The 24,800-nt window shown below is 40.2% G+C and overlaps 13 non-coding genes across 13 annotated transcripts; all 13 read left to right on the forward strand.

The window, feature by feature from the left end:
- The first annotated feature begins 1,567 nt into the window (after nt 1–1,567).
- On the forward strand, nt 1,568–1,686 carry LOC142347682 (5S ribosomal RNA). The gene has a single exon (XR_012760663.1). It is a non-coding gene; the product is annotated as a 5S ribosomal RNA (ribosomal RNA).
- A 1,512-nt stretch (nt 1,687–3,198) lies between these two features.
- LOC142347683 (5S ribosomal RNA) lies at nt 3,199–3,317 on the forward strand. The gene has a single exon (XR_012760664.1). It is a non-coding gene; the product is annotated as a 5S ribosomal RNA (ribosomal RNA).
- A 2,076-nt stretch (nt 3,318–5,393) lies between these two features.
- Nucleotides 5,394–5,512, forward strand: LOC142347684 (5S ribosomal RNA). The gene has a single exon (XR_012760665.1). It is a non-coding gene; the product is annotated as a 5S ribosomal RNA (ribosomal RNA).
- A 2,076-nt stretch (nt 5,513–7,588) lies between these two features.
- Nucleotides 7,589–7,707, forward strand: LOC142347686 (5S ribosomal RNA). Its single transcript, XR_012760667.1, has one exon. It is a non-coding gene; the product is annotated as a 5S ribosomal RNA (ribosomal RNA).
- Nucleotides 7,708–9,783: 2,076 nt separating this feature from the next.
- On the forward strand, nt 9,784–9,902 carry LOC142347687 (5S ribosomal RNA). Its single transcript, XR_012760668.1, has one exon. It is a non-coding gene; the product is annotated as a 5S ribosomal RNA (ribosomal RNA).
- A 1,512-nt stretch (nt 9,903–11,414) lies between these two features.
- On the forward strand, nt 11,415–11,533 carry LOC142347688 (5S ribosomal RNA). The gene has a single exon (XR_012760669.1). It is a non-coding gene; the product is annotated as a 5S ribosomal RNA (ribosomal RNA).
- Nucleotides 11,534–13,044: 1,511 nt separating this feature from the next.
- On the forward strand, nt 13,045–13,163 carry LOC142347689 (5S ribosomal RNA). Its single transcript, XR_012760670.1, has one exon. It is a non-coding gene; the product is annotated as a 5S ribosomal RNA (ribosomal RNA).
- A 1,512-nt stretch (nt 13,164–14,675) lies between these two features.
- On the forward strand, nt 14,676–14,794 carry LOC142347690 (5S ribosomal RNA). Its single transcript, XR_012760671.1, has one exon. It is a non-coding gene; the product is annotated as a 5S ribosomal RNA (ribosomal RNA).
- Nucleotides 14,795–16,306: 1,512 nt separating this feature from the next.
- On the forward strand, nt 16,307–16,425 carry LOC142347691 (5S ribosomal RNA). Its single transcript, XR_012760672.1, has one exon. It is a non-coding gene; the product is annotated as a 5S ribosomal RNA (ribosomal RNA).
- Nucleotides 16,426–17,937: 1,512 nt separating this feature from the next.
- Nucleotides 17,938–18,056, forward strand: LOC142347692 (5S ribosomal RNA). Its single transcript, XR_012760673.1, has one exon. It is a non-coding gene; the product is annotated as a 5S ribosomal RNA (ribosomal RNA).
- Nucleotides 18,057–21,259: 3,203 nt separating this feature from the next.
- Nucleotides 21,260–21,378, forward strand: LOC142347694 (5S ribosomal RNA). Its single transcript, XR_012760674.1, has one exon. It is a non-coding gene; the product is annotated as a 5S ribosomal RNA (ribosomal RNA).
- Nucleotides 21,379–22,889: 1,511 nt separating this feature from the next.
- Nucleotides 22,890–23,008, forward strand: LOC142347695 (5S ribosomal RNA). The gene has a single exon (XR_012760675.1). It is a non-coding gene; the product is annotated as a 5S ribosomal RNA (ribosomal RNA).
- Nucleotides 23,009–24,519: 1,511 nt separating this feature from the next.
- LOC142347696 (5S ribosomal RNA) lies at nt 24,520–24,638 on the forward strand. Its single transcript, XR_012760676.1, has one exon. It is a non-coding gene; the product is annotated as a 5S ribosomal RNA (ribosomal RNA).
- Nucleotides 24,639–24,800: the final 162 nt, after the last annotated feature.

Below are 24,800 nucleotides of genomic sequence, written 5' to 3' on the forward strand. Positions count from 1 at the left end.
ACTTGTCCAAAATGGTTCGCTGTGCCAGATTTTTTTGTTTTAGCCCCAACTATGGCTCAAGTAGAGCATGCCCACAAAAAATGAGCCATTTCGGACTAAAATTGACGATTTGGTGGCCAAAACAAAGTTCGGTGATCGAAAAAGTTAAGCCTCATCGAGCGCGGATACTTTTTTGGAAATTGGTGAAAACTTGTCCAAAATGGTTCGCTGTGCCAGATTTTTTTGTTTTAGCCCCAACTATGACTCAAGTGGAGCATGCCCACAAAAAATGAGCCAATTCGGACTAAAATTGACGATTTGGTGACCAAAACCAAGTTCGGTGATCGAAAAAGTTAAGCCTCATCGAGCGCGGATACTTTTTTGAAAATTGGTAAAAACGTGTCCAAAATGGTTCGCTGTGCCCGATTTTTTTATTCTATCCCCAACTATGGCTCAAGTGGAGCTTGCCCACAAAAAATGAGCAAAATCGGACTAAAATTGACGATTTGGTGACCAAAACCAAGTTCGGTGATCGAAAAAGTTAAGCCTCATCGAGCGCGGATACTTTTTTGAAAATTGGTAAAAACGTGTCCAAAATGGTTCGCTGTGCCCGATTTTTTTATTCTATCCCCAACTATGGCTCAAGTGGAGCTTGCCCACAAAAAATGAGCAAAATCGGACTAAAATTGACGATTTGGTGACCAAAACCAAGTTCGGTGATCGAAAAAGTTAAGCCTCATCGAGCGCGGATACTTTTTTGAAAATTGGTAAAAACGTGTCCAAAATGGTTCGCTGTGCCCGATTTTTTTATTCTATCCCCAACTATGGCTCAAGTGGAGCTTGCCCACAAAAAATGAGCAAAATCGGACTAAAATTGACGATTTGGTGACCAAAACAAAGTTCGGTGATCGAAAAAGTTAAGCCTCATCGAGCGCGGATACTTTTTGTAAATGACAATTTCAGCGATAACCATTGCTCCAAACACACCCCACATACTTGTATAGGCCATTCTAATTGTTCCCCCGCTTGTGCTTACTGTGTATTTGATATTTGGAACGCTCTCGGAAACATCAATACTAATTGCAAAGTTTCCCTTTATTAAACTAACTTTTAAGTTAGTGCAAATCGCTGAGTTCCATTCTTTAGGCTGCACTCCGCTAACGCAGAGTGCATTCAAATAAAACTTATCAAATAGAGTTGATACTTACCTATTTAATAAGTTTATCACAACAATTAGGCTAAAAGCAATTCGCCACTGATTTTCCCAATTACCGACCTAAACCCACTGAAGTCATGCTTCCCGTTCAATGTCCGGTTGAACAGGTTCCTCGGACCCAATTCATCTCTCCCTTGTTTTGGGGCCGTTCTACTGTATTGTGGATGGTTGGAAGCAAAAAGTTTGTGCGTTGGTCATAATACACTGTATGGCTACGAATTGCATAAATTATATTACAACCGTGGCTAAAATTGCATGTATTAAGTGACTATTTTGCAAACCGCAAGGCGGCCAGTTAAAGTAATCCTATATATGAATATAAGACTACAATACAATACTGTTGTATATAAATTCGCTCCCGCTTACGCAAATGCCTACGACCATACCATGTTGAATGCACCGGTTCTCGTCCGATCACCGAAGTTAAGCAACATTGGGCCTGGTTAGTACTTGGATGGGTGACCGCTTGGGAACACCAGGTGTTGTAGGCTTTTTCTTTTGAGTATTCAAACCTCATAGAATACTTTTATTCGATATTTACACATTTTAGAGCCTCAAAAAGCCTCGGTGATCGAAAAAGTTAAGCCTCATCGAGCGGGGATACTTTTTTGGAAATCGGTAAAAACTTGTCCAAAATGATTCGCTGTGCCAGATTTTTTTGTTTTATCCCAAACTATGGCTCAAGTGGAGCATGCCCACAAAAAATGAGCCAATTTGGACTAAAATTGACGATTTGGTGACCAAAACAAAGTTCGGTGATCGAAAAAGTTAAGCCTCATCGAGCGCGGATACTTTTTTGGAAATCGGTAAAAACTTGTCCAAAATGATTCGCTGTGCCAGATTTTTTTGTTTTATCCCAAACTATGGCTCAAGTGGAGCATGCCCACAAAAAATGAGCCAATTTGGACTAAAATTGACGATTTGGTGGCCAAAACAAAGTTCGGTGATCGAAAAAGTTAAGCCTCATCGAGCGCGGATACTTTTTTGGAAATTGGTGAAAACTTGTCCAAAATGGTTCGCTGTGCCAGATTTTTTTGTTTTAGCCCCAACTATGGCTCAAGTAGAGCATGCCCACAAAAAATGAGCCATTTCGGACTAAAATTGACGATTTGGTGGCCAAAACAAAGTTCGGTGATCGAAAAAGTTAAGCCTCATCGAGCGCGGATACTTTTTTGGAAATTGGTGAAAACTTGTCCAAAATGGTTCGCTGTGCCAGATTTTTTTGTTTTAGCCCCAACTATGACTCAAGTGGAGCATGCCCACAAAAAATGAGCCAATTCGGACTAAAATTGACGATTTGGTGGCCAAAACAAAGTTTGGTGATCGAAAAAGTTAAGCCTCATCGAGCGCGGATACTTTTTGTAAATGACAATTTCAGCAATAACCATTGCTCCAAACACACCCCATATACTTGTAAAGGCCATTCTAATAGTTCCCCTGCTTGCGTTTACTGTACATTTGATATTTGGAACTGTCTCGGAAACATCAATACTAATTGTAAAATTTCCCTTTATTAATCTAACTTTTAAGTTAGTGCAAATCGCTGAGTTCCATTCTTTAGGCTGCACTCCGCTAACGCAGAGTGCATTCAAATAAAACTTATCAAATAGAGTTGATACTTACCTATTTAATAAGTTTATCACAACAATTAGGCTAAAAGCAATTCGCCACTGATTTTCCCAATTACCGACCTAAACCCACTGAAGTCATGCTTCCGGTTCAATGTCCGGTTGAACAGGTTCCTCGGACCCAATTCATCTCTCCCTTGTTTTGGGGCCGTTCCACTGTATTGTGGATGGTTGGAAGCAAAAAGTTTGTGCGTTGGTCATAATACACTGTATGGCTACGAATTGCATAAATTATATTACAACCGTGGCTAAAATTGCATGTATTAAGTGACTATTTTGCAAACCGCAAGGCGGCCAGTTAAAGTAATCCTATATATGAATATAAGACTACAATACAATACTGTTGTATATAAATTCGCTCCCGCTTACGCAAATGCCTACGACCATACCATGTTGAATGCACCGGTTCTCGTCCGATCACCGAAGTTAAGCAACATTGGGCCTGGTTAGTACTTGGATGGGTGACCGCTTGGGAACACCAGGTGTTGTAGGCTTTTTCTTTTGAGTATTCAAACCTCATAGAATACTTTTATTCGATATTTACACATTTTAGAGCCTCAAAAAGCCTCGGTGATCGAAAAAGTTAAGCCTCATCGAGCGGGGATACTTTTTTGGAAATCGGTAAAAACTTGTCCAAAATGATTCGCTGTGCCAGATTTTTTTGTTTTATCCCAAACTATGGCTCAAGTGGAGCATGCCCACAAAAAATGAGCCAATTTGGACTAAAATTGACGATTTGGTGACCAAAACAAAGTTCGGTGATCGAAAAAGTTAAGCCTCATCGAGCGCGGATACTTTTTTGGAAATCGGTAAAAACTTGTCCAAAATGATTCGCTGTGCCAGATTTTTTTGTTTTATCCCAAACTATGGCTCAAGTGGAGCATGCCCACAAAAAATGAGCCAATTTGGACTAAAATTGACGATTTGGTGGCCAAAACAAAGTTCGGTGATCGAAAAAGTTAAGCCTCATCGAGCGCGGATACTTTTTTGGAAATTGGTGAAAACTTGTCCAAAATGGTTCGCTGTGCCAGATTTTTTTGTTTTAGCCCCAACTATGGCTCAAGTGGAGCATGCCCACAAAAAATGAGCCATTTCGGACTAAAATTGACGATTTGGTGGCCAAAACAAAGTTCGGTGATCGAAAAAGTTAAGCCTCATCGAGCGCGGATACTTTTTTGGAAATTGGTGAAAACTTGTCCAAAATGGTTCGCTGTGCCAGATTTTTTTGTTTTAGCCCCAACTATGACTCAAGTGGAGCATGCCCACAAAAAATGAGCCATTTCGGACTAAAATTGACGATTTGGTGACCAAAACAAAGTTCGGTGATCGAAAAAGTTAAGCCTCATCGAGCGCGGATACTTTTTTGGAAATTGGTGAAAACTTGTCCAAAATGGTTCGCTGTGCCAGATTTTTTTGTTTTAGCCCCAACTATGGCTCAAGTGGAGCATGCCCACAAAAAATGAGCCATTTCGGACTAAAATTGACGATTTGGTGGCCAAAACAAAGTTCGGTGATCGAAAAAGTTAAGCCTCATCGAGCGCGGATACTTTTTTGAAAATTGGTAAAAACGTGTCCAAAATGGTTCGCTGTGCCCGATTTTTTTATTCTATCCCCAACTATGGCTCAAGTGGAGCTTGCCCACAAAAAATGAGCAAAATCGGACTAAAATTGACGATTTGGTGACCAAAACCAAGTTCGGTGATCGAAAAAGTTAAGCCTCATCGAGCGCGGATACTTTTTTGAAAATTGGTAAAAACGTGTCCAAAATGGTTCGCTGTGCCCGATTTTTTTATTCTATCCCCAACTATGGCTCAAGTGGAGCTTGCCCACAAAAAATGAGCAAAATCGGACTAAAATTGACGATTTGGTGACCAAAACAAAGTTCGGTGATCGAAAAAGTTAAGCCTCATCGAGCGCGGATACTTTTTGTAAATGACAATTTCAGCGATAACCATTGCTCCAAACACACCCCACATACTTGTATAGGCCATTCTAATTGTTCCCCCGCTTGTGCTTACTGTGTATTTGATATTTGGAACGCTCTCGGAAACATCAATACTAATTGCAAAGTTTCCCTTTATTAAACTAACTTTTAAGTTAGTGCAAATCGCTTAGTTCCATTCTTTAGGCTGCACTCCGCTAACGCAGAGTGCATTCAAATAAAACTTATCAAATAGAGTTGATACTTACCTATTTAATAAGTTTATCACAACAATTAGGCTAAAAGCAATTCAGCTATGATTTTCCCAAGTACCCGCCTAAACCCACTGAAGTCATGCTTCCGGTTCAATGTCCGGTTGAGCAGGTTCCTCGGACCCAATTCATCTCTCCTTTGTTTTGGGGCCGTTCCACTGTATTGTGGATGGTTGGAAGCAAAAAGTTTGTGCGTTGGTCATGATACACTGTATGGCTACGAATTGCATAAATTATAACACAACAGTGGCTAAATTTGCATGTATTAAGTGACTATTTTGCAAACCGCAAGGCGGCCAGTTAAAGTAATCCTATATATGAATATAAGACTACAATACAATGCTGTTGTATATAAATTCGCTCCCACTTACGCAAATGCCTACGACCATACCATGTTGAATGCACCGGTTCTCGTCCGATCACCGAAGTTAAGCAACATTGGGCCTGGTTAGTACTTGGATGGGTGACCGCTTGGGAACACCAGGTGTTGTAGGCTTTTTCTTTTGAGTATTCAAACCTCATAGAATACTTTTATTCGATATTTACACATTTTAGAGCCTCAAAAAGCCTCGGTGATCGAAAAAGTTAAGCCTCATCGAGCGGGGATACTTTTTTGGAAATCGGTAAAAACTTGTCCAAAATGATTCGCTGTGCCAGATTTTTTTGTTTTATCCCAAACTATGGCTCAAGTGGAGCATGCCCACAAAAAATGAGCCAATTTGGACTAAAATTGACGATTTGGTGACCAAAACAAAGTTCGGTGATCGAAAAAGTTAAGCCTCATCGAGCGCGGATACTTTTTTGGAAATCGGTAAAAACTTGTCCAAAATGATTCGCTGTGCCAGATTTTTTTGTTTTATCCCAAACTATGGCTCAAGTGGAGCATGCCCACAAAAAATGAGCCAATTTGGACTAAAATTGACGATTTGGTGGCCAAAACAAAGTTCGGTGATCGAAAAAGTTAAGCCTCATCGAGCGCGGATACTTTTTTGGAAATTGGTGAAAACTTGTCCAAAATGGTTCGCTGTGCCAGATTTTTTTGTTTTAGCCCCAACTATGGCTCAAGTGGAGCATGCCCACAAAAAATGAGCCATTTCGGACTAAAATTGAAGATTTGGTGGCCAAAACAAAGTTCGGTGATCGAAAAAGTTAAGCCTCATCGAGCGCGGATACTTTTTTGGAAATTGGTGAAAACTTGTCCAAAATGGTTCGCTGTGCCAGATTTTTTTGTTTTAGCCCCAACTATGACTCAAGTGGAGCATGCCCACAAAAAATGAGCCATTTCGGACTAAAATTGACGATTTGGTGACCAAAACAAAGTTCGGTGATCGAAAAAGTTAAGCCTCATCGAGCGCGGATACTTTTTTGGAAATTGGTGAAAACTTGTCCAAAATGGTTCGCTGTGCCAGATTTTTTTGTTTTAGCCCCAACTATGGCTCAAGTGGAGCATGCCCACAAAAAATGAGCCATTTCGGACTAAAATTGACGATTTGGTGGCCAAAACAAAGTTCGGTGATCGAAAAAGTTAAGCCTCATCGAGCGCGGATACTTTTTTGAAAATTGGTAAAAACGTGTCCAAAATGGTTCGCTGTGCCCGATTTTTTTATTCTATCCCCAACTATGGCTCAAGTGGAGCTTGCCCACAAAAAATGAGCAAAATCGGACTAAAATTGACGATTTGGTGACCAAAACCAAGTTCGGTGATCGAAAAAGTTAAGCCTCATCGAGCGCGGATACTTTTTTGAAAATTGGTAAAAACGTGTCCAAAATGGTTCGCTGTGCCCGATTTTTTTATTCTATCCCCAACTATGGCTCAAGTGGAGCTTGCCCACAAAAAATGAGCAAAATCGGACTAAAATTGACGATTTGGTGACCAAAACAAAGTTCGGTGATCGAAAAAGTTAAGCCTCATCGAGCGCGGATACTTTTTGTAAATGACAATTTCAGCGATAACCATTGCTCCAAACACACCCCACATACTTGTATAGGCCATTCTAATTGTTCCCCCGCTTGTGCTTACTGTGTATTTGATATTTGGAACGCTCTCGGAAACATCAATACTAATTGCAAAGTTTCCCTTTATTAAACTAACTTTTAAGTTAGTGCAAATCGCTGAGTTCCATTCTTTAGGCTGCACTCCGCTAACGCAGAGTGCATTCAAATAAAACTTATCAAATAGAGTTGATACTTACCTATTTAATAAGTTTATCACAACAATTAGGCTAAAAGCAATTCAGCTATGATTTTCCCAAGTACCCGCCTAAACCCACTGAAGTCATGCTTCCGGTTCAATGTCCGGTTGAGCAGGTTCCTCGGACCCAATTCATCTCTCCTTTGTTTTGGGGCCGTTCCACTGTATTGTGGATGGTTGGAAGCAAAAAGTTTGTGCGTTGGTCATGATACACTGTATGGCTACGAATTGCATAAATTATAACACAACAGTGGCTAAATTTGCATGTATTAAGTGACTATTTTGCAAACCGCAAGGCGGCCAGTTAAAGTAATCCTATATATGAATATAAGACTACAATACAATGCTGTTGTATATAAATTCGCTCCCACTTACGCAAATGCCTACGACCATACCATGTTGAATGCACCGGTTCTCGTCCGATCACCGAAGTTAAGCAACATTGGGCCTGGTTAGTACTTGGATGGGTGACCGCTTGGGAACACCAGGTGTTGTAGGCTTTTTCTTTTGAGTATTCAAACCTCATAGAATACTTTTATTCGATATTTACACATTTTAGAGCCTCAAAAAGCCTCGGTGATCGAAAAAGTTAAGCCTCATCGAGCGGGGATACTTTTTTGGAAATCGGTAAAAACTTGTCCAAAATGATTCGCTGTGCCAGATTTTTTTGTTTTATCCCAAACTATGGCTCAAGTGGAGCATGCCCACAAAAAATGAGCCAATTTGGACTAAAATTGACGATTTGGTGACCAAAACAAAGTTCGGTGATCGAAAAAGTTAAGCCTCATCGAGCGCGGATACTTTTTTGGAAATCGGTAAAAACTTGTCCAAAATGATTCGCTGTGCCAGATTTTTTTGTTTTATCCCAAACTATGGCTCAAGTGGAGCATGCCCACAAAAAATGAGCCAATTTGGACTAAAATTGACGATTTGGTGGCCAAAACAAAGTTCGGTGATCGAAAAAGTTAAGCCTCATCGAGCGCGGATACTTTTTTGGAAATTGGTGAAAACTTGTCCAAAATGGTTCGCTGTGCCAGATTTTTTTGTTTTAGCCCCAACTATGGCTCAAGTGGAGCATGCCCACAAAAAATGAGCCATTTCGGACTAAAATTGAAGATTTGGTGGCCAAAACAAAGTTCGGTGATCGAAAAAGTTAAGCCTCATCGAGCGCGGATACTTTTTTGGAAATTGGTGAAAACTTGTCCAAAATGGTTCGCTGTGCCAGATTTTTTTGTTTTAGCCCCAACTATGACTCAAGTGGAGCATGCCCACAAAAAATGAGCCATTTCGGACTAAAATTGACGATTTGGTGACCAAAACAAAGTTCGGTGATCGAAAAAGTTAAGCCTCATCGAGCGCGGATACTTTTTTGGAAATTGGTGAAAACTTGTCCAAAATGGTTCGCTGTGCCAGATTTTTTTGTTTTAGCCCCAACTATGGCTCAAGTGGAGCATGCCCACAAAAAATGAGCCATTTCGGACTAAAATTGACGATTTGGTGGCCAAAACAAAGTTCGGTGATCGAAAAAGTTAAGCCTCATCGAGCGCGGATACTTTTTTGAAAATTGGTAAAAACGTGTCCAAAATGGTTCGCTGTGCCCGATTTTTTTATTCTATCCCCAACTATGGCTCAAGTGGAGCTTGCCCACAAAAAATGAGCAAAATCGGACTAAAATTGACGATTTGGTGACCAAAACCAAGTTCGGTGATCGAAAAAGTTAAGCCTCATCGAGCGCGGATACTTTTTTGAAAATTGGTAAAAACGTGTCCAAAATGGTTCGCTGTGCCCGATTTTTTTATTCTATCCCCAACTATGGCTCAAGTGGAGCTTGCCCACAAAAAATGAGCAAAATCGGACTAAAATTGACGATTTGGTGACCAAAACAAAGTTCGGTGATCGAAAAAGTTAAGCCTCATCGAGCGCGGATACTTTTTGTAAATGACAATTTCAGCGATAACCATTGCTCCAAACACACCCCACATACTTGTATAGGCCATTCTAATTGTTCCCCCGCTTGTGCTTACTGTGTATTTGATATTTGGAACGCTCTCGGAAACATCAATACTAATTGCAAAGTTTCCCTTTATTAAACTAACTTTTAAGTTAGTGCAAATCGCTTAGTTCCATTCTTTAGGCTGCACTCCGCTAACGCAGAGTGCATTCAAATAAAACTTATCAAATAGAGTTGATACTTACCTATTTAATAAGTTTATCACAACAATTAGGCTAAAAGCAATTCAGCTATGATTTTCCCAAGTACCGGCCTAAACCCACTGAAGTCATGCTTCCGGTTCAATGTCCGGTTGAGCAGGTTCCTCGGACCCAATTCATCTCTCCTTTGTTTTGGGGCCGTTCCACTGTATTGTGGATGGTTGGAAGCAAAAAGTTTGTGCGTTGGTCATGATACACTGTATGGCTACGAATTGCATAAATTATAACACAACAGTGGCTAAATTTGCATGTATTAAGTGACTATTTTGCAAACCGCAAGGCGGCCAGTTAAAGTAATCCTATATATGAATATAAGACTACAATACAATACTGTTGTATATAAATTCGCTCCCGCTTACGCAAATGCCTACGACCATACCATGTTGAATGCACCGGTTCTCGTCCGATCACCGAAGTTAAGCAACATTGGGCCTGGTTAGTACTTGGATGGGTGACCGCTTGGGAACACCAGGTGTTGTAGGCTTTTTCTTTTGAGTATTCAAACCTCATAGAATACTTTTATTCGATATTTACACATTTTAGAGCCTCAAAAAGCCTCGGTGATCGAAAAAGTTAAGCCTCATCGAGCGGGGATACTTTTTTGGAAATCGGTAAAAACTTGTCCAAAATGATTCGCTGTGCCAGATTTTTTTGTTTTATCCCAAACTATGGCTCAAGTGGAGCATGCCCACAAAAAATGAGCCAATTTGGACTAAAATTGACGATTTGGTGACCAAAACAAAGTTCGGTGATCGAAAAAGTTAAGCCTCATCGAGCGCGGATACTTTTTTGGAAATCGGTAAAAACTTGTCCAAAATGATTCGCTGTGCCAGATTTTTTTGTTTTATCCCAAACTATGGCTCAAGTGGAGCATGCCCACAAAAAATGAGCCAATTTGGACTAAAATTGACGATTTGGTGGCCAAAACAAAGTTCGGTGATCGAAAAAGTTAAGCCTCATCGAGCGCGGATACTTTTTTGGAAATTGGTGAAAACTTGTCCAAAATGGTTCGCTGTGCCAGATTTTTTTGTTTTAGCCCCAACTATGGCTCAAGTAGAGCATGCCCACAAAAAATGAGCCATTTCGGACTAAAATTGACGATTTGGTGGCCAAAACAAAGTTCGGTGATCGAAAAAGTTAAGCCTCATCGAGCGCGGATACTTTTTTGGAAATTGGTGAAAACTTGTCCAAAATGGTTCGCTGTGCCAGATTTTTTTGTTTTAGCCCCAACTATGACTCAAGTGGAGCATGCCCACAAAAAATGAGCCAATTCGGACTAAAATTGACGATTTGGTGGCCAAAACAAAGTTTGGTGATCGAAAAAGTTAAGCCTCATCGAGCGCGGATACTTTTTGTAAATGACAATTTCAGCAATAACCATTGCTCCAAACACACCCCATATACTTGTAAAGGCCATTCTAATAGTTCCCCTGCTTGCGTTTACTGTACATTTGATATTTGGAACTGTCTCGGAAACATCAATACTAATTGTAAAATTTCCCTTTATTAATCTAACTTTTAAGTTAGTGCAAATCGCTGAGTTCCATTCTTTAGGCTGCACTCCGCTAACGCAGAGTGCATTCAAATAAAACTTATCAAATAGAGTTGATACTTACCTATTTAATAAGTTTATCACAACAATTAGGCTAAAAGCAATTCGCCACTGATTTTCCCAATTACCGACCTAAACCCACTGAAGTCATGCTTCCGGTTCAATGTCCGGTTGAACAGGTTCCTCGGACCCAATTCATCTCTCCCTTGTTTTGGGGCCGTTCCACTGTATTGTGGATGGTTGGAAGCAAAAAGTTTGTGCGTTGGTCATAATACACTGTATGGCTACGAATTGCATAAATTATATTACAACCGTGGCTAAAATTGCATGTATTAAGTGACTATTTTGCAAACCGCAAGGCGGCCAGTTAAAGTAATCCTATATATGAATATAAGACTACAATACAATACTGTTGTATATAAATTCGCTCCCGCTTACGCAAATGCCTACGACCATACCATGTTGAATGCACCGGTTCTCGTCCGATCACCGAAGTTAAGCAACATTGGGCCTGGTTAGTACTTGGATGGGTGACCGCTTGGGAACACCAGGTGTTGTAGGCTTTTTCTTTTGAGTATTCAAACCTCATAGAATACTTTTATTCGATATTTACACATTTTAGAGCCTCAAAAAGCCTCGGTGATCGAAAAAGTTAAGCCTCATCGAGCGGGGATACTTTTTTGGAAATCGGTAAAAACTTGTCCAAAATGATTCGCTGTGCCAGATTTTTTTGTTTTATCCCAAACTATGGCTCAAGTGGAGCATGCCCACAAAAAATGAGCCAATTTGGACTAAAATTGACGATTTGGTGACCAAAACAAAGTTCGGTGATCGAAAAAGTTAAGCCTCATCGAGCGCGGATACTTTTTTGGAAATCGGTAAAAACTTGTCCAAAATGATTCGCTGTGCCAGATTTTTTTGTTTTATCCCAAACTATGGCTCAAGTGGAGCATGCCCACAAAAAATGAGCCAATTTGGACTAAAATTGACGATTTGGTGGCCAAAACAAAGTTCGGTGATCGAAAAAGTTAAGCCTCATCGAGCGCGGATACTTTTTTGGAAATTGGTGAAAACTTGTCCAAAATGGTTCGCTGTGCCAGATTTTTTTGTTTTAGCCCCAACTATGGCTCAAGTGGAGCATGCCCACAAAAAATGAGCCATTTCGGACTAAAATTGACGATTTGGTGGCCAAAACAAAGTTCGGTGATCGAAAAAGTTAAGCCTCATCGAGCGCGGATACTTTTTTGGAAATTGGTGAAAACTTGTCCAAAATGGTTCGCTGTGCCAGATTTTTTTGTTTTAGCCCCAACTATGACTCAAGTGGAGCATGCCCACAAAAAATGAGCCGTTTCGGACTAAAATTGACGATTTGGTGACCAAAACAAAGTTCGGTGATCGAAAAAGTTAAGCCTCATCGAGCGCGGATACTTTTTGTAAATGACAATTTCAGCAATAACCATTGCTCCAAACACACCCCATATACTTGTAAAGGCCATCTAATAGTTCCCCTGCTTGCGTTTACTGTATATTTGATATTTGGAACTGTCTCGGAAACATCAATACTAATTGTAAAATTTCCCTTTATTAATCTAACTTTTAAGTTAGTGCAAATCGCTGAGTTCCATTCTTTAGGCTGCACTCCGCTAACGCAGAGTGCATTCAAATAAAACTTATCAAATAGAGTTGATACTTACCTATTTAATAAGTTTATCACAACAATTAGGCTAAAAGCAATTCGCCACTGATTTTCCCAATTACCGACCTAAACCCACTGAAGTCATGCTTCCCGTTCAATGTCCGGTTGAACAGGTTCCTCGGACCCAATTCATCTCTCCCTTGTTTTGGGGCCGTTCCACTGTATTGTGGATGGTTGGAAGCAAAAAGTTTGTGCGTTGGTCATAATACACTGTATGGCTACGAATTGCATAAATTATATTACAACCGTGGCTAAAATTGCATGTATTAAGTGACTATTTTGCAAACCGCAAGGCGGCCAGTTAAAGTAATCCTATATATGAATATAAGACTACAATACAATACTGTTGTATATAAATTCGCTCCCGCTTACGCAAATGCCTACGACCATACCATGTTGAATGCACCGGTTCTCGTCCGATCACCGAAGTTAAGCAACATTGGGCCTGGTTAGTACTTGGATGGGTGACCGCTTGGGAACACCAGGTGTTGTAGGCTTTTTCTTTTGAGTATTCAAACCTCATAGAATACTTTTATTCGATATTTACACATTTTAGAGCCTCAAAAAGCCTCGGTGATCGAAAAAGTTAAGCCTCATCGAGCGGGGATACTTTTTTGGAAATCGGTAAAAACTTGTCCAAAATGATTCGCTGTGCCAGATTTTTTTGTTTTATCCCAAACTATGGCTCAAGTGGAGCATGCCCACAAAAAATGAGCCAATTTGGACTAAAATTGACGATTTGGTGACCAAAACAAAGTTCGGTGATCGAAAAAGTTAAGCCTCATCGAGCGCGGATACTTTTTTGGAAATCGGTAAAAACTTGTCCAAAATGATTCGCTGTGCCAGATTTTTTTGTTTTATCCCAAACTATGGCTCAAGTGGAGCATGCCCACAAAAAATGAGCCAATTTGGACTAAAATTGACGATTTGGTGGCCAAAACAAAGTTCGGTGATCGAAAAAGTTAAGCCTCATCGAGCGCGGATACTTTTTTGGAAATTGGTGAAAACTTGTCCAAAATGGTTCGCTGTGCCAGATTTTTTTGTTTTAGCCCCAACTATGGCTCAAGTAGAGCATGCCCACAAAAAATGAGCCATTTCGGACTAAAATTGACGATTTGGTGGCCAAAACAAAGTTCGGTGATCGAAAAAGTTAAGCCTCATCGAGCGCGGATACTTTTTTGGAAATTGGTGAAAACTTGTCCAAAATGGTTCGCTGTGCCAGATTTTTTTGTTTTAGCCCCAACTATGACTCAAGTGGAGCATGCCCACAAAAAATGAGCCAATTCGGACTAAAATTGACGATTTGGTGGCCAAAACAAAGTTTGGTGATCGAAAAAGTTAAGCCTCATCGAGCGCGGATACTTTTTGTAAATGACAATTTCAGCAATAACCATTGCTCCAAACACACCCCATATACTTGTAAAGGCCATTCTAATAGTTCCCCTGCTTGCGTTTACTGTACATTTGATATTTGGAACTGTCTCGGAAACATCAATACTAATTGTAAAATTTCCCTTTATTAATCTAACTTTTAAGTTAGTGCAAATCGCTGAGTTCCATTCTTTAGGCTGCACTCCGCTAACGCAGAGTGCATTCAAATAAAACTTATCAAATAGAGTTGATACTTACCTATTTAATAAGTTTATCACAACAATTAGGCTAAAAGCAATTCGCCACTGATTTTCCCAATTACCGACCTAAACCCACTGAAGTCATGCTTCCCGTTCAATGTCCGGTTGAACAGGTTCCTCGGACCCAATTCATCTCTCCCTTGTTTTGGGGCCGTTCCACTGTATTGTGGATGGTTGGAAGCAAAAAGTTTGTGCGTTGGTCATAATACACTGTATGGCTACGAATTGCATAAATTATATTACAACCGTGGCTAAAATTGCATGTATTAAGTGACTATTTTGCAAACCGCAAGGCGGCCAGTTAAAGTAATCCTATATATGAATATAAGACTACAATACAATACTGTTGTATATAAATTCGCTCCCGCTTACGCAAATGCCTACGACCATACCATGTTGAATGCACCGGTTCTCGTCCGATCACCGAAGTTAAGCAACATTGGGCCTGGTTAGTACTTGGATGGGTGACCGCTTGGGAACACCAGGTGTTGTAGGCTTTTTCTTTTGAGTATTCAAACCTCATAGAATACTTTTATTCGATATTTACACATTTTAGAGCCTCAAAAAGCCTCGGTGATCGAAAAAGTTAAGCCTCATCGAGCGGGGATACTTTTTTGGAAATCGGTAAAAACTTGTCCAAAATGATTCGCTGTGCCAGATTTTTTTGTTTTATCCCAAACTATGGCTCAAGTGGAGCATGCCCACAAAAAATGAGCCAATTTGGACTAAAATTGACGATTTGGTGACCAAAACAAAGTTCGGTGATCGAAAAAGTTAAGCCTCATCGAGCGCGGATACTTTTTTGGAAATCGGTAAAAACTTGTCCAAAATGATTCGCTGTGCCAGATTTTTTTGTTTTATCCCAAACTATGGCTCAAGTGGAGCATGCCCACAAAAAATGAGCCAATTTGGACTAAAATTGACGATTTGGTGGCCAAAACAAAGTTCGGTGATCGAAAAAGTTAAGCCTCATCGAGCGCGGATACTTTTTTGGAAATTGGTGAAAACTTGTCCAAAATGGTTCGCTGTGCCAGATTTTTTTGTTTTAGCCCCAACTATGGCTCAAGTAGAGCATGCCCACAAAAAATGAGCCATTTCGGACTAAAATTGACGATTTGGTGGCCAAAACAAAGTTCGGTGATCGAAAAAGTTAAGCCTCATCGAGCGCGGATACTTTTTTGGAAATTGGTGAAAACTTGTCCAAAATGGTTCGCTGTGCCAGATTTTTTTGTTTTAGCCCCAACTATGACTCAAGTGGAGCATGCCCACAAAAAATGAGCCAATTCGGACTAAAATTGACGATTTGGTGGCCAAAACAAAGTTTGGTGATCGAAAAAGTTAAGCCTCATCGAGCGCGGATACTTTTTGTAAATGACAATTTCAGCAATAACCATTGCTCCAAACACACCCCATATACTTGTAAAGGCCATTCTAATAGTTCCCCTGCTTGCGTTTACTGTACATTTGATATTTGGAACTGTCTCGGAAACATCAATACTAATTGTAAAATTTCCCTTTATTAATCTAACTTTTAAGTTAGTGCAAATCGCTGAGTTCCATTCTTTAGGCTGCACTCCGCTAACGCAGAGTGCATTCAAATAAAACTTATCAAATAGAGTTGATACTTACCTATTTAATAAGTTTATCACAACAATTAGGCTAAAAGCAATTCGCCACTGATTTTCCCAATTACCGACCTAAACCCACTGAAGTCATGCTTCCCGTTCAATGTCCGGTTGAACAGGTTCCTCGGACCCAATTCATCTCTCCCTTGTTTTGGGGCCGTTCCACTGTATTGTGGATGGTTGGAAGCAAAAAGTTTGTGCGTTGGTCATAATACACTGTATGGCTACGAATTGCATAAATTATATTACAACCGTGGCTAAAATTGCATGTATTAAGTGACTATTTTGCAAACCGCAAGGCGGCCAGTTAAAGTAATCCTATATATGAATATAAGACTACAATACAATACTGTTGTATATAAATTCGCTCCCGCTTACGCAAATGCCTACGACCATACCATGTTGAATGCACCGGTTCTCGTCCGATCACCGAAGTTAAGCAACATTGGGCCTGGTTAGTACTTGGATGGGTGACCGCTTGGGAACACCAGGTGTTGTAGGCTTTTTCTTTTGAGTATTCAAACCTCATAGAATACTTTTATTCGATATTTACACATTTTAGAGCCTCAAAAAGCCTCGGTGATCGAAAAAGTTAAGCCTCATCGAGCGGGGATACTTTTTTGGAAATCGGTAAAAACTTGTCCAAAATGATTCGCTGTGCCAGATTTTTTTGTTTTATCCCAAACTATGGCTCAAGTGGAGCATGCCCACAAAAAATGAGCCAATTTGGACTAAAATTGACGATTTGGTGACCAAAACAAAGTTCGGTGATCGAAAAAGTTAAGCCTCATCGAGCGCGGATACTTTTTTGGAAATCGGTAAAAACTTGTCCAAAATGATTCGCTGTGCCAGATTTTTTTGTTTTATCCCAAACTATGGCTCAAGTGGAGCATGCCCACAAAAAATGAGCCAATTTGGACTAAAATTGACGATTTGGTGGCCAAAACAAAGTTCGGTGATCGAAAAAGTTAAGCCTCATCGAGCGCGGATACTTTTTTGGAAATTGGTGAAAACTTGTCCAAAATGGTTCGCTGTGCCAGATTTTTTTGTTTTAGCCCCAACTATGGCTCAAGTAGAGCATGCCCACAAAAAATGAGCCATTTCGGACTAAAATTGACGATTTGGTGGCCAAAACAAAGTTCGGTGATCGAAAAAGTTAAGCCTCATCGAGCGCGGATACTTTTTTGGAAATTGGTGAAAACTTGTCCAAAATGGTTCGCTGTGCCAGATTTTTTTGTTTTAGCCCCAACTATGACTCAAGTGGAGCATGCCCACAAAAAATGAGCCAATTCGGACTAAAATTGACGATTTGGTGGCCAAAACAAAGTTTGGTGATCGAAAAAGTTAAGCCTCATCGAGCGCGGATACTTTTTGTAAATGACAATTTCAGCAATAACCATTGCTCCAAACACACCCCATATACTTGTAAAGGCCATTCTAATAGTTCCCCTGCTTGCGTTTACTGTACATTTGATATTTGGAACTGTCTCGGAAACATCAATACTAATTGTAAAATTTCCCTTTATTAATCTAACTTTTAAGTTAGTGCAAATCGCTGAGTTCCATTCTTTAGGCTGCACTCCGCTAACGCAGAGTGCATTCAAATAAAACTTATCAAATAGAGTTGATACTTACCTATTTAATAAGTTTATCACAACAATTAGGCTAAAAGCAATTCGCCACTGATTTTCCCAATTACCGACCTAAACCCACTGAAGTCATGCTTCCGGTTCAATGTCCGGTTGAACAGGTTCCTCGGACCCAATTCATCTCTCCCTTGTTTTGGGGCCGTTCCACTGTATTGTGGATGGTTGGAAGCAAAAAGTTTGTGCGTTGGTCATAATACACTGTATGGCTACGAATTGCATAAATTATATTACAACCGTGGCTAAAATTGCATGTATTAAGTGACTATTTTGCAAACCGCAAGGCGGCCAGTTAAAGTAATCCTATATATGAATATAAGACTACAATACAATACTGTTGTATATAAATTCGCTCCCGCTTACGCAAATGCCTACGACCATACCATGTTGAATGCACCGGTTCTCGTCCGATCACCGAAGTTAAGCAACATTGGGCCTGGTTAGTACTTGGATGGGTGACCGCTTGGGAACACCAGGTGTTGTAGGCTTTTTCTTTTGAGTATTCAAACCTCATAGAATACTTTTATTCGATATTTACACATTTTAGAGCCTCAAAAAGCCTCGGTGATCGAAAAAGTTAAGCCTCATCGAGCGGGGATACTTTTTTGGAAATCGGTAAAAACTTGTCCAAAATGATTCGCTGTGCCAGATTTTTTTGTTTTATCCCAAACTATGGCTCAAGTGGAGCATGCCCACAAAAAATGAGCCAATTTGGACTAAAATTGACGATTTGGTGACCAAAACAAAGTTCGGTGATCGAAAAAGTTAAGCCTCATCGAGCGCGGATACTTTTTTGGAAATCGGTAAAAACTTGTCCAAAATGATTCGCTGTGCCAGATTTTTTTGTTTTATCCCAAACTATGGCTCAAGTGGAGCATGCCCACAAAAAATGAGCCAATTTGGACTAAAATTGACGATTTGGTGGCCAAAACAAAGTTCGGTGATCGAAAAAGTTAAGCCTCATCGAGCGCGGATACTTTTTTGGAAATTGGTGAAAACTTGTCCAAAATGGTTCGCTGTGCCAGATTTTTTTGTTTTATCCCAAACTATGGCTCAAGTGGAGCATGCCCACAAAAAATGAGCCAATTTGGACTAAAATTGACGATTTGGTGGCCAAAACAAAGTTCGGTGATCGAAAAAGTTAAGCCTCATCGAGCGCGGATACTTTTTTGGAAATTGGTGAAAACTTGTCCAAAATGGTTCGCTGTGCCAGATTTTTTTGTTTTAGCCCCAACTATGGCTCAAGTGGAGCATGCCCACAAAAAATGAGCCATTTCGGACTAAAATTGACGATTTGGTGGCCAAAACAAAGTTCGGTGATCGAAAAAGTTAAGCCTCATCGAGCGCGGATACTTTTTTGGAAATTGGTGAAAACTTGTCCAAAATGGTTCGCTGTGCCAGATTTTTTTGTTTTATCCCAAACTATGGCTCAAGTGGAGCATGCCCACAAAAAATGAGCCAATTTGGACTAAAATTGACGATTTGGTGGCCAAAACAAAGTTCGGTGATCGAAAAAGTTAAGCCTCATCGAGCGCGGATACTTTTTTGGAAATTGGTGAAAACTTGTCCAAAATGGTTCGCTGTGCCAGATTTTTTTGTTTTAGCCCCAACTATGGCTCAAGTGGAGCATGCCCACAAAAAATGAGCCATTTCGGACTAAAATTGACGATTTGGTGGCCAAAACAAAGTTCGGTGATCGAAAAAGTTAAGCCTCATCGAGCGCGGATACTTTTTTGGAAATTGGTGAAAACTTGTCCAAAATGGTTCGCTGTGCCAGATTTTTTTGTTTTATCCCAAACTATGGCTCAAGTGGAGCATGCCCACAAAAAATGAGCCAATTTGGACTAAAATTGACGATTTGGTGGCCAAAACAAAGTTCGGTGATCGAAAAAGTTAAGCCTCATCGAGCGCGGATACTTTTTTGGAAATTGGTGAAAACTTGTCCAAAATGGTTCGCTGTGCCAGATTTTTTTGTTTTAGCCCCAACTATGGCTCAAGTGGAGCATGCCCACAAAAAATGAGCCATTTCGGACTAAAATTGACGATTTGGTGGCCAAAACAAAGTTCGGTGATCGAAAAAGTTAAGCCTCATCGAGCGCGGATACTTTTTTGGAAATTGGTGAAAACTTGTCCAAAATGGTTCGCTGTGCCAGATTTTTTTGTTTTATCCCAAACTATGGCTCAAGTGGAGCATGCCCACAAAAAATGAGCCAATTTGGACTAAAATTGACGATTTGGTGGCCAAAACAAAGTTCGGTGATCGAAAAAGTTAAGCCTCATCGAGCGCGGATACTTTTTTGGAAATTGGTGAAAACTTGTCCAAAATGGTTCGCTGTGCCAGATTTTTTTGTTTTAGCCCCAACTATGGCTCAAGTGGAGCATGCCCACAAAAAATGAGCCATTTCGGACTAAAATTGACGATTTGGTGGCCAAAACAAAGTTCGGTGATCGAAAAAGTTAAGCCTCATCGAGCGCGGATACTTTTTTGGAAATTGGTGAAAACTTGTCCAAAATGGTTCGCTGTGCCAGATTTTTTTGTTTTATCCCAAACTATGGCTCAAGTGGAGCATGCCCACAAAAAATGAGCCAATTTGGACTAAAATTGACGATTTGGTGGCCAAAACAAAGTTCGGTGATCGAAAAAGTTAAGCCTCATCGAGCGCGGATACTTTTTTGGAAATTGGTGAAAACTTGTCCAAAATGGTTCGCTGTGCCAGATTTTTTTGTTTTAGCCCCAACTATGGCTCAAGTGGAGCATGCCCACAAAAAATGAGCCATTTCGGACTAAAATTGACGATTTGGTGGCCAAAACAAAGTTCGGTGATCGAAAAAGTTAAGCCTCATCGAGCGCGGATACTTTTTTGGAAATTGGTGAAAACTTGTCCAAAATGGTTCGCTGTGCCAGATTTTTTTGTTTTAGCCCCAACTATGACTCAAGTGGAGCATGCCCACAAAAAATGAGCCATTTCGGACTAAAATTGACGATTTGGTGACCAAAACAAAGTTCGGTGATCGAAAAAGTTAAGCCTCATCGAGCGCGGATACTTTTTGTAAATGACAATTTCAGCAATAACCATTGCTCCAAACACACCCCATATACTTGTAAAGGCCATCTAATAGTTCCCCTGCTTGCGTTTACTGTATATTTGATATTTGGAACTGTCTCGGAAACATCAATACTAATTGTAAAATTTCCCTTTATTAATCTAACTTTTAAGTTAGTGCAAATCGCTGAGTTCCATTCTTTAGGCTGCACTCCGCTAACGCAGAGTGCATTCAAATAAAACTTATCAAATAGAGTTGATACTTACCTATTTAATAAGTTTATCACAACAATTAGGCTAAAAGCAATTCGCCACTGATTTTCCCAATTACCGACCTAAACCCACTGAAGTCATGCTTCCGGTTCAATGTCCGGTTGAACAGGTTCCTCGGACCCAATTCATCTCTCCCTTGTTTTGGGGCCGTTCCACTGTATTGTGGATGGTTGGAAGCAAAAAGTTTGTGCGTTGGTCATAATACACTGTATGGCTACGAATTGCATAAATTATATTACAACCGTGGCTAAAATTGCATGTATTAAGTGACTATTTTGCAAACCGCAAGGCGGCCAGTTAAAGTAATCCTATATATGAATATAAGACTACAATACAATACTGTTGTATATAAATTCGCTCCCGCTTACGCAAATGCCTACGACCATACCATGTTGAATGCACCGGTTCTCGTCCGATCACCGAAGTTAAGCAACATTGGGCCTGGTTAGTACTTGGATGGGTGACCGCTTGGGAACACCAGGTGTTGTAGGCTTTTTCTTTTGAGTATTCAAACCTCATAGAATACTTTTATTCGATATTTACACATTTTAGAGCCTCAAAAAGCCTCGGTGATCGAAAAAGTTAAGCCTCATCGAGCGGGGATACTTTTTTGGAAATCGGTAAAAACTTGTCCAAAATGATTCGCTGTGCCAGATTTTTTTGTTTTATCCCAAACTATGGCTCAAGTGGAGCATGCCCACAAAAAATGAGCCAATTTGGACTAAAATTGACGATTTGGTGACCAAAACAAAGTTCGGTGATCGAAAAAGTTAAGCCTCATCGAGCGCGGATACTTTTTTGGAAATCGGTAAAAACTTGTCCAAAATGATTCGCTGTGCCAGATTTTTTTGTTTTATCCCAAACTATGGCTCAAGTGGAGCATGCCCACAAAAAATGAGCCAATTTGGACTAAAATTGACGATTTGGTGGCCAAAACAAAGTTCGGTGATCGAAAAAGTTAAGCCTCATCGAGCGCGGATACTTTTTTGGAAATTGGTGAAAACTTGTCCAAAATGGTTCGCTGTGCCAGATTTTTTTGTTTTAGCCCCAACTATGGCTCAAGTGGAGCATGCCCACAAAAAATGAGCCATTTCGGACTAAAATTGACGATTTGGTGGCCAAAACAAAGTTCGGTGATCGAAAAAGTTAAGCCTCATCGAGCGCGGATACTTTTTTGGAAATTGGTGAAAACTTGTCCAAAATGGTTCGCTGTGCCAGATTTTTTTGTTTTAGCCCCAACTATGACTCAAGTGGAGCATGCCCACAAAAAATGAGCCATTTCGGACTAAAATTGACGATTTGGTGACCAAAACAAAGTTCGGTGATCGAAAAAGTTAAGCCTCATCGAGCGCGGATACTTTTTGTAAATGACAATTTCAGCAATAACCATTGCTCCAAACACACCCCATATACTTGTAAAGGCCATCTAATAGTTCCCCTGCTTGCGTTTACTGTATATTTGATATTTGGAACTGTCTCGGAAACATCAATACTAATTGTAAAATTTCCCTTTATTAATCTAACTTTTAAGTTAGTGCAAATCGCTGAGTTCCATTCTTTAGGCTGCACTCCGCTAACGCAGAGTGCATTCAAATAAAACTTATCAAATAGAGTTGATACTTACCTATTTAATAAGTTTATCACAACAATTAGGCTAAAAGCAATTCGCCACTGATTTTCCCAATTACCGACCTAAACCCACTGAAGTCATGCTTCCGGTTCAATGTCCGGTTGAACAGGTTCCTCGGACCCAATTCATCTCTCCCTTGTTTTGGGGCCGTTCCACTGTATTGTGGATGGTTGGAAGCAAAAAGTTTGTGCGTTGGTCATAATACACTGTATGGCTACGAATTGCATAAATTATATTACAACCGTGGCTAAAATTGCATGTATTAAGTGACTATTTTGCAAACCGCAAGGCGGCCAGTTAAAGTAATCCTATATATGAATATAAGACTACAATACAATACTGTTGTATATAAATTCGCTCCCGCTTACGCAAATGCCTACGACCATACCATGTTGAATGCACCGGTTCTCGTCCGATCACCGAAGTTAAGCAACATTGGGCCTGGTTAGTACTTGGATGGGTGACCGCTTGGGAACACCAGGTGTTGTAGGCTTTTTCTTTTGAGTATTCAAACCTCATAGAATACTTTTATTCGATATTTACACATTTTAGAGCCTCAAAAAGCCTCAGTGATCGAAAAAGTTAAGCCTCATCGAGCGGGGATACTTTTTTGGAAATCGGTAAAAACTTGTCCAAAATGATTCGCTGTGCCAGATTTTTTTGTTTTATCCCAAACTATGGCTCAAGTGGAGCATGCCCACAAAAAATGAGCCAATTTGGACTAAAATTGACGATTTGGTGACCAAAACAAAGTTCGGTGATCGAAAAAGTTAAGCCTCATCGAGCGCGGATACTTTTTTGGAAATCGGTAAAAACTTGTCCAAAATGATTCGCTGTGCCAGATTTTTTTGTTTTATCCCAAACTATGGCTCAAGTGGAGCATGCCCACAAAAAATGAGCCAATTTGGACTAAAATTGACGATTTGGTGGCCAAAACAAAGTTCGGTGATCGAAAAAGTTAAGCCTCATCGAGCGCGGATACTTTTTTGGAAATTGGTGAAAACTTGTCCAAAATGGTTCGCTGTGCCAGATTTTTTTGTTTTAGCCCCAACTATGGCTCAAGTGGAGCATGCCCACAAAAAATGAGCCATTTCGGACTAAAATTGACGATTTGGTGGCCAAAACAAAGTTCGGTGATCGAAAAAGTTAAGCCTCATCGAGCGCGGATACTTTTTTGGAAATTGGTGAAAACTTGTCCAAAATGGTTCGCTGTGCCAGATTTTTTTGTTTTAGCCCCAACTATGACTCAAGTGGAGCATGCCCACAAAAAATGAGCCATTTCGGACTAAAATTGACGATTTGGTGACCAAAACAAAGTTCGGTGATCGAAAAAGTTAAGCCTCATCGAGCGCGGATACTTTTTGTAAATGACAATTTCAGCAATAACCATTGCTCCAAACACACCCCATATACTTGTAAAGGCCATCTAATAGTTCCCCTGCTTGCGTTTACTGTATATTTGATATTTGGAACTGTCTCGGAAACATCAATACTAATTGTAAAATTTCCCTTTATTAATCTAACTTTTAAGTTAGTGCAAATCGCTGAGTTCCATTCTTTAGGCTGCACTCCGCTAACGCAGAGTGCATTCAAATAAAACTTATCAAATAGAGTTGATACTTACCTATTTAATAAGTTTATCACAACAATTAGGCTAAAAGCAATTCGCCACTGATTTTCCCAATTACCGACCTAAACCCACTGAAGTCATGCTTCCGGTTCAATGTCCGGTTGAACAGGTTCCTCGGACCCAATTCATCTCTCCCTTGTTTTGGGGCCGTTCCACTGTATTGTGGATGGTTGGAAGCAAAAAGTTTGTGCGTTGGTCATAATACACTGTATGGCTACGAATTGCATAAATTATATTACAACCGTGGCTAAAATTGCATGTATTAAGTGACTATTTTGCAAACCGCAAGGCGGCCAGTTAAAGTAATCCTATATATGAATATAAGACTACAATACAATACTGTTGTATATAAATTCGCTCCCGCTTACGCAAATGCCTACGACCATACCATGTTGAATGCACCGGTTCTCGTCCGATCACCGAAGTTAAGCAACATTGGGCCTGGTTAGTACTTGGATGGGTGACCGCTTGGGAACACCAGGTGTTGTAGGCTTTTTCTTTTGAGTATTCAAACCTCATAGAATACTTTTATTCGATATTTACACATTTTAGAGCCTCAAAAAGCCTCGGTGATCGAAAAAGTTAAGCCTCATCGAGCGGGGATACTTTTTTGGAAATCGGTAAAAACTTGTCCAAAATGATTCGCTGTGCCAGA

The sequence above is a fragment of the Convolutriloba macropyga genome, chromosome 9 (assembly GCF_964194025.1).
Source record: "Convolutriloba macropyga chromosome 9, txConMacr16.3, whole genome shotgun sequence".
Classification (NCBI taxonomy): domain Eukaryota; kingdom Metazoa; phylum Xenacoelomorpha; order Acoela; family Convolutidae; genus Convolutriloba; species Convolutriloba macropyga.